Source organism: Berghia stephanieae, chromosome 4 (assembly GCF_034508935.2).
Source record: "Berghia stephanieae isolate SIO BIC M18660-M18661 chromosome 4, UCSD_Bste_1.3, whole genome shotgun sequence".
NCBI classification, from domain to species: domain Eukaryota; kingdom Metazoa; phylum Mollusca; class Gastropoda; order Nudibranchia; family Aeolidiidae; genus Berghia; species Berghia stephanieae.
In genome coordinates, this window is record NC_088363.1 from 10,284,696 (window position 1) to 10,294,805 (window position 10,110).

The following is a 10,110-nucleotide window of genomic DNA, read 5'->3' on the forward strand; positions in this document are numbered from 1 at the left end:
GTCAAGTGGGGTGCGGCTGTGGATGATATTGCTGTTGTTGTCTATCAAACAGAATATAATGACCCCAAAATAAATATATATATATATATAATATATATATATATATATATATATATATATATATATTATAAAAATCGAAAGTGAACGAAATTATTAACATAGATTGTTTAGGTCTTGAAACCCTTCCTCATTGAACAAAGTTAATATAATGCCGTGTATTCGATATTATGTTTGTATCAGTGAGATGTGATTGTAGCAGTAGTTGTGGTGGTACTAGAAGTGGTACTAGTAATGGTAGTAGTAATAATAGTAGAAGTCGTAGTTGTAGTAGTAGTAGTAGTAGTAGTAGTAGTAGTAGTAGTAGTAGTGTGTGGTAGTAGTAGTAGTAGTAGTAGTAGTAGTAGTAGTAGTAGTAGTAGTAGTAGTAGTAGTAGTAGTAGTATTAGTAGTAATTGTCATAATAATAATAATAATAGTAGTAGTAGTAGTAGTAGTAGTAGTAGTAGTAGTAGTAGTAGTAGTAGTAGTAGTAGTAGTAATTGTCATAATAATAATAGTAGTAGTAGTAGTAGTAGTAGTAGTAGTAGTAGTAGTATAATTGTCATAATAATAAGTAGTAGTAGTAGTAGTAGTAGTAGTAGTAGTAGTAGTAGTAGTAGTAGTAGTAGTAGTAGTAGTAATTGTCATAATAATAATAGTAGTAGTAGTAGTAGTAGTAGTAGTAGTAGTAGTAGTAGTAGTAGTAGTAGTAGTAGTAGTAGTAGTAGTAGTAGCAGTCGCAGCGGTAATAGTATGGTTTGATAGTAGAATCATCTAGCATGTTACATCAAATCGATGGCAATTATTGGAAAGAGTTAAAACATCAAATAACGTGAAAACATCTGACGTGGTTACATCCCCTGTTTGTTTGGTGAGCAAACAGACACTCCATCGGTATTTGATTAGAGCAGCACCAGTGTTCCCAACTAACGGCAAATGGCGTCGGCTGCTATCAGATTTATGGTCCTGTTGGGAATTTCACCCAATCCATTGGAACAGGATGAGGTCGATGTAAATTGTGTTAGCAATATCTGCTCCAATCATGTACATCCAAATACATACAGCAGGCAAGCAGGCAGGAGAAATTTGGAGTGAGGCTCGCTCGCTACCATTGTGCCAATTTAATGTATACAAATTACGTACATGAACAGATTCGAGTACAGGGGGGAGAAGGGAAGTGCAGACAAAACTTGACAAAAGGGTTTTATGCATTTTAACTTAATTTGAGCATCTGTATAGAGAAATATCCGCTAATCATGCTAAAAGAGTTTTACGATGAGTTCAAAGCTAACAGCAACACTCAACATGTAGGACAAAGACATGATGACGCCTGCTAGGCGATATTACAATTTTTGTCGAGACAAGATACAGAACCGGGTACTTATTTTACAACTGAGTAAGGTGAGAGAATATGAGGAAAGAGCCCGCCCGGAGATGGAGGAGATAACATTACTTCTTCTCGTTCTTGTTGTTGTTGTTGTTGTTGTTCTTCTTCTTCTTCTTCTTCTTCTTCTTCTTCTTCTTCTTCTTCTTCTTCTTCTTCTTCTTCTTCTTCTTCTTCTTCTTCTTCTTCTTCTTCTTCTTCGTCTATGCGCTCAAAACAACCAGGAAAAGTTCACGACCCGGCCCTGTCACTAATTAAAATTCCTCCAGGTAGATCAATCCAGGTCTTTGTAGTTCGTGGATTCGTGGAATGTTATTTTACTTTATAATATATCAATTGTTTCATTCAAACGAATTCCGTCTCATCAACAACTCTCAGCTTCCAGATTGTATCTATTGAAGACAGTGGTTAAAATCTGGTTGCCAATAGGCTTCAACAGTCATGTCGTCACTTCCATCGTAATGACGCATGGTAACTTAGTAACACTGGCTCTAAACTATCGGAACAATGGCGGACGCCCTTATGAAATATTTCTCCGACGAGCATAACAGTGTAATCCAGAGGAGAAAAACATTATAAATATGATCTTTTTTTTTTTACTTTTGTACATTCTAATCACAAGACCTATGAAAATTCTAGCTAGCATGAAGAATAAAAAGTACCGAATTTATTTCTTTAGAACCACGATGGCCTCTATTGCTGGGCGACGTGACATCAGACTATTGAATCCAAGTCGGGTTTCATTTGCTGTCCCATCCAACCTCCCATAACTGTTGGCTTATCCCATATTATGCTTATTTTATGCTATGACACTAGCCTTAGGACTGGTAGATCCTTGGTTTGAATCCCATTCTAGGCGATGCAAAGATGCGTCCTTACAGACGTGATATCTCGTACTAAATGTCAAATGTTCAACAGCCAGGGAGTCCTTGAAAAGCGTATTAATCATAACCATTGGACATTGCGCTATCTAAAAGGTCTTTTTTTATTTTTCATCTAAATCGAATAACGTATATCTAAAATAAATTTTCTTAAATGCGGCTATGTGGTCTAGTCGTATGACAGTCGCTTTCGGATCGGAAGGTCCTGGGTTCGAACCTCGCGCTCGGCGCATAGTTGAGTCCTTGGAAAAGGCTCTTTACTCACATCTCTCACCGTACTTAGGTGTAAAATGAGTACCTGGCCGTTACCAGCGTGGTCTTTGTCCGAAAAAATTGTAATATCGCCTAACAGGCGTCATGTCCCGTCCTACATGTTAAATGTTGCTGTTGACCAGGGACCCCATGTAAAGCGCTTTGAGCACATTTAGTGGATATTGCGCTATATAAAGCTCAATTAAAAAAAAAAATTAATGACGAAAATGATTTTTTTTAAATACAAAAACCTTTTTGTCAGATTTTGGCAGAGATGTTATCATGCGTGATTTTATTGTCCATATCTGTACCACTAGGCGGGCATTGAGTTTGAGAGAGGCCCGATGAGAGAAAGTAATAACAGCCACGTTTCTCATATATTGGTTATAAAATTGGCGTATATGGATCATAAAATCTTATCACCGGCAACATAATTTGATTAGAAATGAGGGTTGTGTCTTAAAGCAGAAATTCTTTTGTAATATCATGTATTTCTTTATTTATTTATCTATTTATATATTATATCTATTCATTTATCTATTCATTTATTTATCTATTTATTTATCTATTTATCTATATATTTATTTATTTATTCATTTATCTACCAATTTATTTATATATTTATTCATCCATTTATCTATATATTTATATATTTATTCATTTATCTATTTATTTACATATCTATTTATTTATTATATATGAATGATTTATTTATTCATTTATCTATTCGTTTATTTACCTATTTATTAATCTATGGGTGTATTATTTATTTATTTATTTATTTGTTTATATATTTGATCATTACATAGATAAAATTACCGTTTTCTCATTTGCTACACTGTCTTCTGTTTTCAACTCAATACGGAATGTGGCCGCGATGATCAAAGCATCAAACGCACGGCAATGCAACACTGAAAAGTGAGCAGTAGGGTTTCAAAACCGGATCATGCACACAGCAGACACACAACTTAATGGAAAATTTCCAGAAATGTCAAATAATATTAGTTTTTTTTTAAAAAATACATAGATAAAATTACCTCTTTCTTATTAATTTGGTAGTCTATCTTCAAACTCAATACCGAAAAGAATGACCGCGATCATATCAATGTGTATAACTTTACCGCACTGCAATGCAACATTGAAAAGTGAGTACACTCAGTGCTCAAAACAGTATCGTGCAGACATTCAGAATAACGGAAAATGGACATGAATGTGAATTTTTAGTATATGTAACTTTGAGATCATCAATTATAGCTAGCTCAAACTTGGAAGATAGTCCCGGGTTTGAGAGTTTCTTGCCAAGATGAGGCTCCTTTCGGTCGATCGGTGGTTTGGGGGACGAGTTTTCTGGCCGGAATTTTAAATACGTGTTTGTGAAGAGAACGTCGGTATAGATGAAAATTCAACTGATTTTGGCATTGGTCTGGCTTGTCTTGTGCCAAACACCAGCCTGTTAAACTTGAATTTTTATATAGCGCAATATAAAAAAAAGTGCTCAAAACGCTTAACACGGGATACGCAGCCTGTAGGGCGTTATTATAATATTTTTAGTTTGAAAAAGCCGCACATGCGCATAAAGTTAATCTAAGCCTCTTGGTAAATGGCGGGTACTTATTTTAGACCTGATATATGATGAAAGAGTGTGAGATAAAAAAAAGCATTTTCCAAGGACAAAACTATGCAGTGTTCACAGCGGGCACTTGAACGCTAGACCTTCCAGTCCGAAGGCGGGTGTCATAACTCCAGACCACATAGCGCATGCGCATAAAATTAATCAAAGTCTCATATTGTTGACTGTAAATTCATTTATTTAGAATTTTAACGACTTCAACTTTTCAGGTATTTCATAACAAATGCTATGTTAACTTTTTCCTTACCACCTGCATCAAAATCGTCACATTTATTACGACACAATATACATTTTTATTATTCAGATTTATTTTGTACGTCACAAACTTTGAAGAATGATCTTTGTTTAATGAAAAAGAACATATCATTGTTTTGCAGAGAGCTTGTTTAAGTTGCAAAAATCTATTTTTCTTCTGGGTAAGCCTGTCATTTTGGGGAAAACACTGAAAAGGATCGGTAAGGACAGAGTTAAAGGAAATATCCTCTTTGTAAGGCTATGTGGTCTAGAGGTATGCCATTCGTCTTCGGACAGGAACGTCCAGGGCTCAAATCTTGCTCTGAGCGGCTCATAGTTGAGTCCATGGAAAAGCCTCTTTACTCACATTCTACCACCATAGAAAATGAGTACCTTGCCGTTAACAGTGCCGTCTCTGTCGAAAAGAAATTGTTATAATATCGTCTAACAGGCGTCATGTAAAGTGTTGCTGTTGGCTAGGGACCCCTCGTAAAGTGCTTTGAGCACGTTTAGTGGATAATTCGCTTTATAAAAGCTCAATAATAATAATAATAATTTTTTTAAAACATTCTCTTTATTTCTCCGATGATCTTTTGGGCCTATAGAGTGTGCTTATAGAAGTAACAACGCGAGGCGGGCCCTGGGAGTGAGGGGACTTCGTGCCTAGCATAGAGTGACTGCCCGCGGTGGTCATTTCGGGATCCAGTCTAATGACTGTGGCTGTATAAAGATCTGACTTAGAGACGTTTGGAGTTCACCCTTGGGCTATCTTTCTATCAATATTCGATCAATGAAACTAATTACTGCTTCGATACGAATATTATTGTTGTTGTTGTTGTTGTTGACATTATCATTTTTGTTGTTGTTGTTGTTTTCCCCGTCGTCGTCGTCGTCGTTGTCGTCATCATCATTATCATCATGAACAAGAATATCATCATGAACATCAACATCAACATCATCATCATCATCATCATCATCATCATCATCATCATCATCATCATCATCATCATCATCATCATCATCAACGTCATCATAATCGTCGTCGTCATCATCATCATCATCATCATCATCATCATCATCATCATCATCATCATCATCATTATCATCATCATCATCGTCGTCGTCGTCCTCATCATCATCATCATGATCATCATCATCATCATCATCATCTATGGATAGGTAGGTAGGTAGATAGATAGATCGATAGATAGATAGATATATGGATGGATAGATATATAGATAGATAGATAGATAGATAGATAGATAGATAGGTAAGTCGGTAGATAGAGAGGCAGATAGATAGATGGATAGATAGATAGATAGATAGATAGATATATAGATAGATAGATAGATAGATATATAGATAGATAGATAGATAGATAGATAGGTAAGTCGGTAGATAGAGAGGCAGATAGATAGATGGATAGATAGATAGATAGATAGATAGATAGATAGATATATAGATAGATAGAAGATAGAAATAGAGTATATAGATAGATAAGGAGGAGAAGAAGGAGGGTAGAGTGAGGATGGAGAGGAAGGAGGAGAGAGAAGAGAGGAGGAGAGAGAAGAGAGGAGAAGTGAGAAGGAGAGAGAAGAGAAGAAGAGAGAAGAAAGAAGAAGAGAAGAAGAAGGAGAAAGAAGAAGAAGAAGAAGAAGAAGAAGAGAAGAAGAGAGAAGAGAAGAAGAGAAGAAAAGAAGAAGAAGAAGAAGAAGAGAGAGAGAGAGAGAGAGAGGAGAGAAGAAGAGAGCAGGAGAAGAAGGAAGAGAAGAGTGAGAAGAAAAGAAGAGAAGAAGAAAAAAGAAGAAGAAGAAAGTACAGAGCAGAAGAGGAGTGAATGAAGACGGAGGAGGAGGAGGAGGAGGAGGCGGAGAAGAAGGATGAGGAGAATGGTTGGGAGATTAAAGAGGAGGTAGAATAAGATGGTTATTCCTCACACCCCAGGCTATAATTGACATCGGCCAGATCAAATCAAAGAAAGACAAAAAACATAAAAAGGAATAAATGGAAATAACAGTTAGAAGTGAAGTGTGCTGCTCTGCCGAACTCAGGAAAAAACCAATATTTGAAAATTTGGCCAGAAAACTCGTCCTTCAAATATCGATCGATTTAAATGACCCTCATCTTGGCAAAAAACTCTCAAACCTGGGACTTCGCAAAGTCCCAGGTTTGAGAGTTATTTTTGCCAAGATGAGGGTCAATTAAATCGATCGATATTTGACGGACGAGTTTTCTGGCCAAATTTTCAAATATGGTTTTTTTTTTTCTCCAGAATTTTCAGCAGGGCTGTGATCTCTGTCTGTCTGCTCCCCCTTCCCCCCCCCCCCCCCCCCCCCCCCCCCTTGGGTTGTTGACTTGATTAGACAGCTGCTTTCAGTCGTCTGTCGTCGTTTTTAAATCATGTTAACCGCTTTACTCTGGAAAAATCATCGTGTTTAAAAATTTGGCCAGAAAACTCGTCCTTCAATAAATTATGTCGGTCGATTTAAATATTGTATGACAACTCATCTTGGCAAAAAACAAAATGAAACCAAAATAAAAAACAACTCTCAAACAAGAGTCTTTATTAAAGACCTCGCGAAGTCTCAGGTTTGAGAGTTGATTTTGTTTGTTTTTTTTTAGCCAAGAAGGGTCACTAAATTTAGTGTACTTATACTCTATGCTGAATTGTACATATATGCAGGTCTGACTTCCGAACCCACTTTTGGGCCTAGTTTAGCTTTGTTGAAATGGACAATATAATTTGTGTCATTATCTTAATTTTTTGAGATTTCTATGACAACAGTGAGCCCATTAGGAATTAAGTTACCAGACCTGCAAATTAGTTAACGTCCCTCTAGGCGAATACTAATCTGCTGGAATATTATGTGGCCTTTAATAACAAAAGTGAAGTACAAACCTGAATATACTATCTTCAGTAATTTGTTCTCTTTTTGGCTTCATGAGGTCAATACTTTACTGATTTCAGATAATAGCTTTAATGAAAATGTTGATGTTTGAAGCTCGAAGAAAAAGAAATATTGATAAGTATTGAATTGTAAGCTTCAATTTATTAGACGAAGACAGATACTGTGGACGTTTCGGGTTTACCCTCTATCAACAAAACAGTATGAATGAAACACTATCACATTATCTCATTCGTCTGTAGGGTTTTTCCATCCTGTTTTGTTGATAAAGGGGACACCCGAAACGTCCACAGTATCTGTCTTCGTCTAATAAATTGAAGCTTACAATTCAATACTTTTCGTTAATATCCTTATTATTACAACGTATTACTTTCTAAATTTTTGTCTAAAAGTGAGCTTTATATAGCGCAATATCCACTAAATGTGCTCAAAGCGCTTTACAAGGGGTCCCTGTTCAATAGCAACATTTAACATGTAGGACGGGACATGACGCCTGTTAGGCGATATTACAATTTTTCGGACAAAGACAACGCTGTTAACGGCTAGGTACTTATTTTACACCTGAGTACGGTGAGAGAATGCGAGTAAAGGGCCTTTTCCAAGGACTCAACTATGCGCCGAGCGCGAGGCTCGAACCCAGGACCTTCCGATCCGAAAGCGAGTGTCATACCACTAGACCACATTGCCGCACTTTGATCTAAACGATAAGATAATATTAAATCAGAAAATGTTAAAATTGAATTGAATATAATCTAACAGCATAAAATTATTTGTAATAAATTAATTATTAATCATTATTAGGTGAGACATTTCACTGCTATGATGTGTTATAATCTTCGTTTAAAATCGGACAAAGTAGACAGAGGGTGTTGTATTTAATTTGCTCTTGTGAAAAATTGATTAAAAATTTGGATGATTTTGTCTTCCTTGTATTTTTCCACGCTTTGCATGTGATTGTTTTATATATAATATGGAACGGAATTGACGTCACACAGCTTTGTGTTATTGTTTTTAGACAGCCATTTCAATGATTAGTTCTCACTAAATTCTAGCACAGTCTCGTGTTGGAATGTTTAATTTGGTTGGTGATTGTTGTGAGTTTTTTACTTAAACGCATAGCATCAATACACATCTTTTCTTTTTTAAAATCAACTTGAGCTTTTATAAAGGGTAATATCCACTTAACGTGAGAGAAATACAGAAAAAAAAAAAGAAAAAGAAAAAAAAAAAAAGAGAGAGAGAGAGAGAGAGAGAGAGAGAGAGAGAGAGAGAGAGAGAGAAGAGAGAGACAGACAGACAGAAAGAAAAGAGAGAGAGAGAGATAAATAGAGGAAGGGAGCTTGAGAGAGAGAAAGAAAGAGAGAGAGAGAGAGAGAGAGAGAGAGAGAGAGAGAGCGAGAGCCATAGAGAATGAGAGAGAGAATGGGGGGGGGGTGGAGTAGGTAGGTAGAAATAGATCGAGAGTGGGAGATAATTGGAAAATCCCCACCTCCCAAAAATATTGTATGATGAATATGAAACACAAACACCGTGGAATTGATAGAAATATAACATTTAAGTTCACATGAGGTGGGAATCTCATTAAAATTGGAATAGCAAGTCTGGACGAATTGTGAGTTGATTTTTATATATAAATTCACTCATGCATTATTAGCCGATACAATCGTTTCTATATCCTCCATTTTATAATCGGTTTATCGGATAAATTCCGACTGATGAAATGGAGGACATAGAAACGATTGATTCGGCTAAAAATACGTGTGTGAATTTATTTATTTTTATTTTGTGCTCTAACCTAAATTATCGAGCACTCTCCTATCTACAAGTACCCACCAACACTCATATATATATATATATATATATATATATATATATATATATATATATATATATATATATATATATATATATATAGAGAGAGAGAGAGAGAGAGAGAGAGAGAGAATGGGGGAAGGAGAGTAAGTAGGGATAGATAGATTGTCAGACTGATCGAAAATTGGAGAGATTTGGAAAAATTCCACAAAACAAAAAGTTGTAAATCTATCATGAATATAAAACACAAACACTGTGGAATTGATAGAAATAAAACATTCATTTCAGTACACACGAGTTGCGAATGTCATTAAAATTTGAATAGCAAGTTTTAATTTCTATTTGCCTCGTTTTACATCATTCGTTACGATAAACAAATCCGCTCTCATGATGGATTCTGGGGGCGTTTGAGTGTTTGTTCTGCTGTAATCTGGAAAACACATTATTAGAATTTGGACTAGAAAACCCGTCCTTCAAATATCGATAGATTAAAGTGACCCTCATCTTGTTCCAAAACAAACAAACAAACAAACAAAAAAGAAAAAAAAACAACAGCAAAAAAAAACAAAGAAAAATAAGAAAAGAAAAAAATAATCCTAAAACTTGGTCGTTCCCGAATATTTCCATAGTCACGGGTTTCAGAGATTTTTGAAAAGATGAAGATATCATTTTAATAACTAGAGCTTTTACATAGCGCAACACCCACCAATGTGCAGTATTCTTGACAAACACATATTTAGAAATTATTTTTGCCAGAAAACTTGTCCTTCAAATATCAATCGATTAAATTGACCCTCTCCTTAGCAAAAAACTTTCAAACCTGGGACTTCGAAACTCAAATTGGTATTCTGCCTAAATTAAATAGTATTAATATCGTAAATGGTCTTTATATATATATATATATATATATATATATATATATATATATATATATATATATATATATATATATAATGTAAATTTTCAATCAC

At 35.4% G+C, this 10,110-nt stretch overlaps 1 protein-coding gene and 1 long non-coding RNA gene across 3 annotated transcripts in view; both read right to left on the reverse strand.

The window, feature by feature from the left end:
* The window catches only part of LOC144970010 (short transient receptor potential channel 4-like), a 506,392-nt gene that overhangs the window by 241,448 nt on the left and 254,834 nt on the right, over positions 1–10,110 (reverse strand). The window lies entirely within an intron of this gene.
* The window catches only part of LOC144971926 (uncharacterized), a 4,342-nt gene continuing 3,555 nt past the window's right edge, over positions 9,324–10,110 (reverse strand). The window contains exon 3 of the long non-coding RNA XR_013645197.1: positions 9,324–9,569. This is a non-coding gene — a long non-coding RNA (uncharacterized LOC144971926). The remainder of the gene's footprint in view (positions 9,570–10,110) is intronic.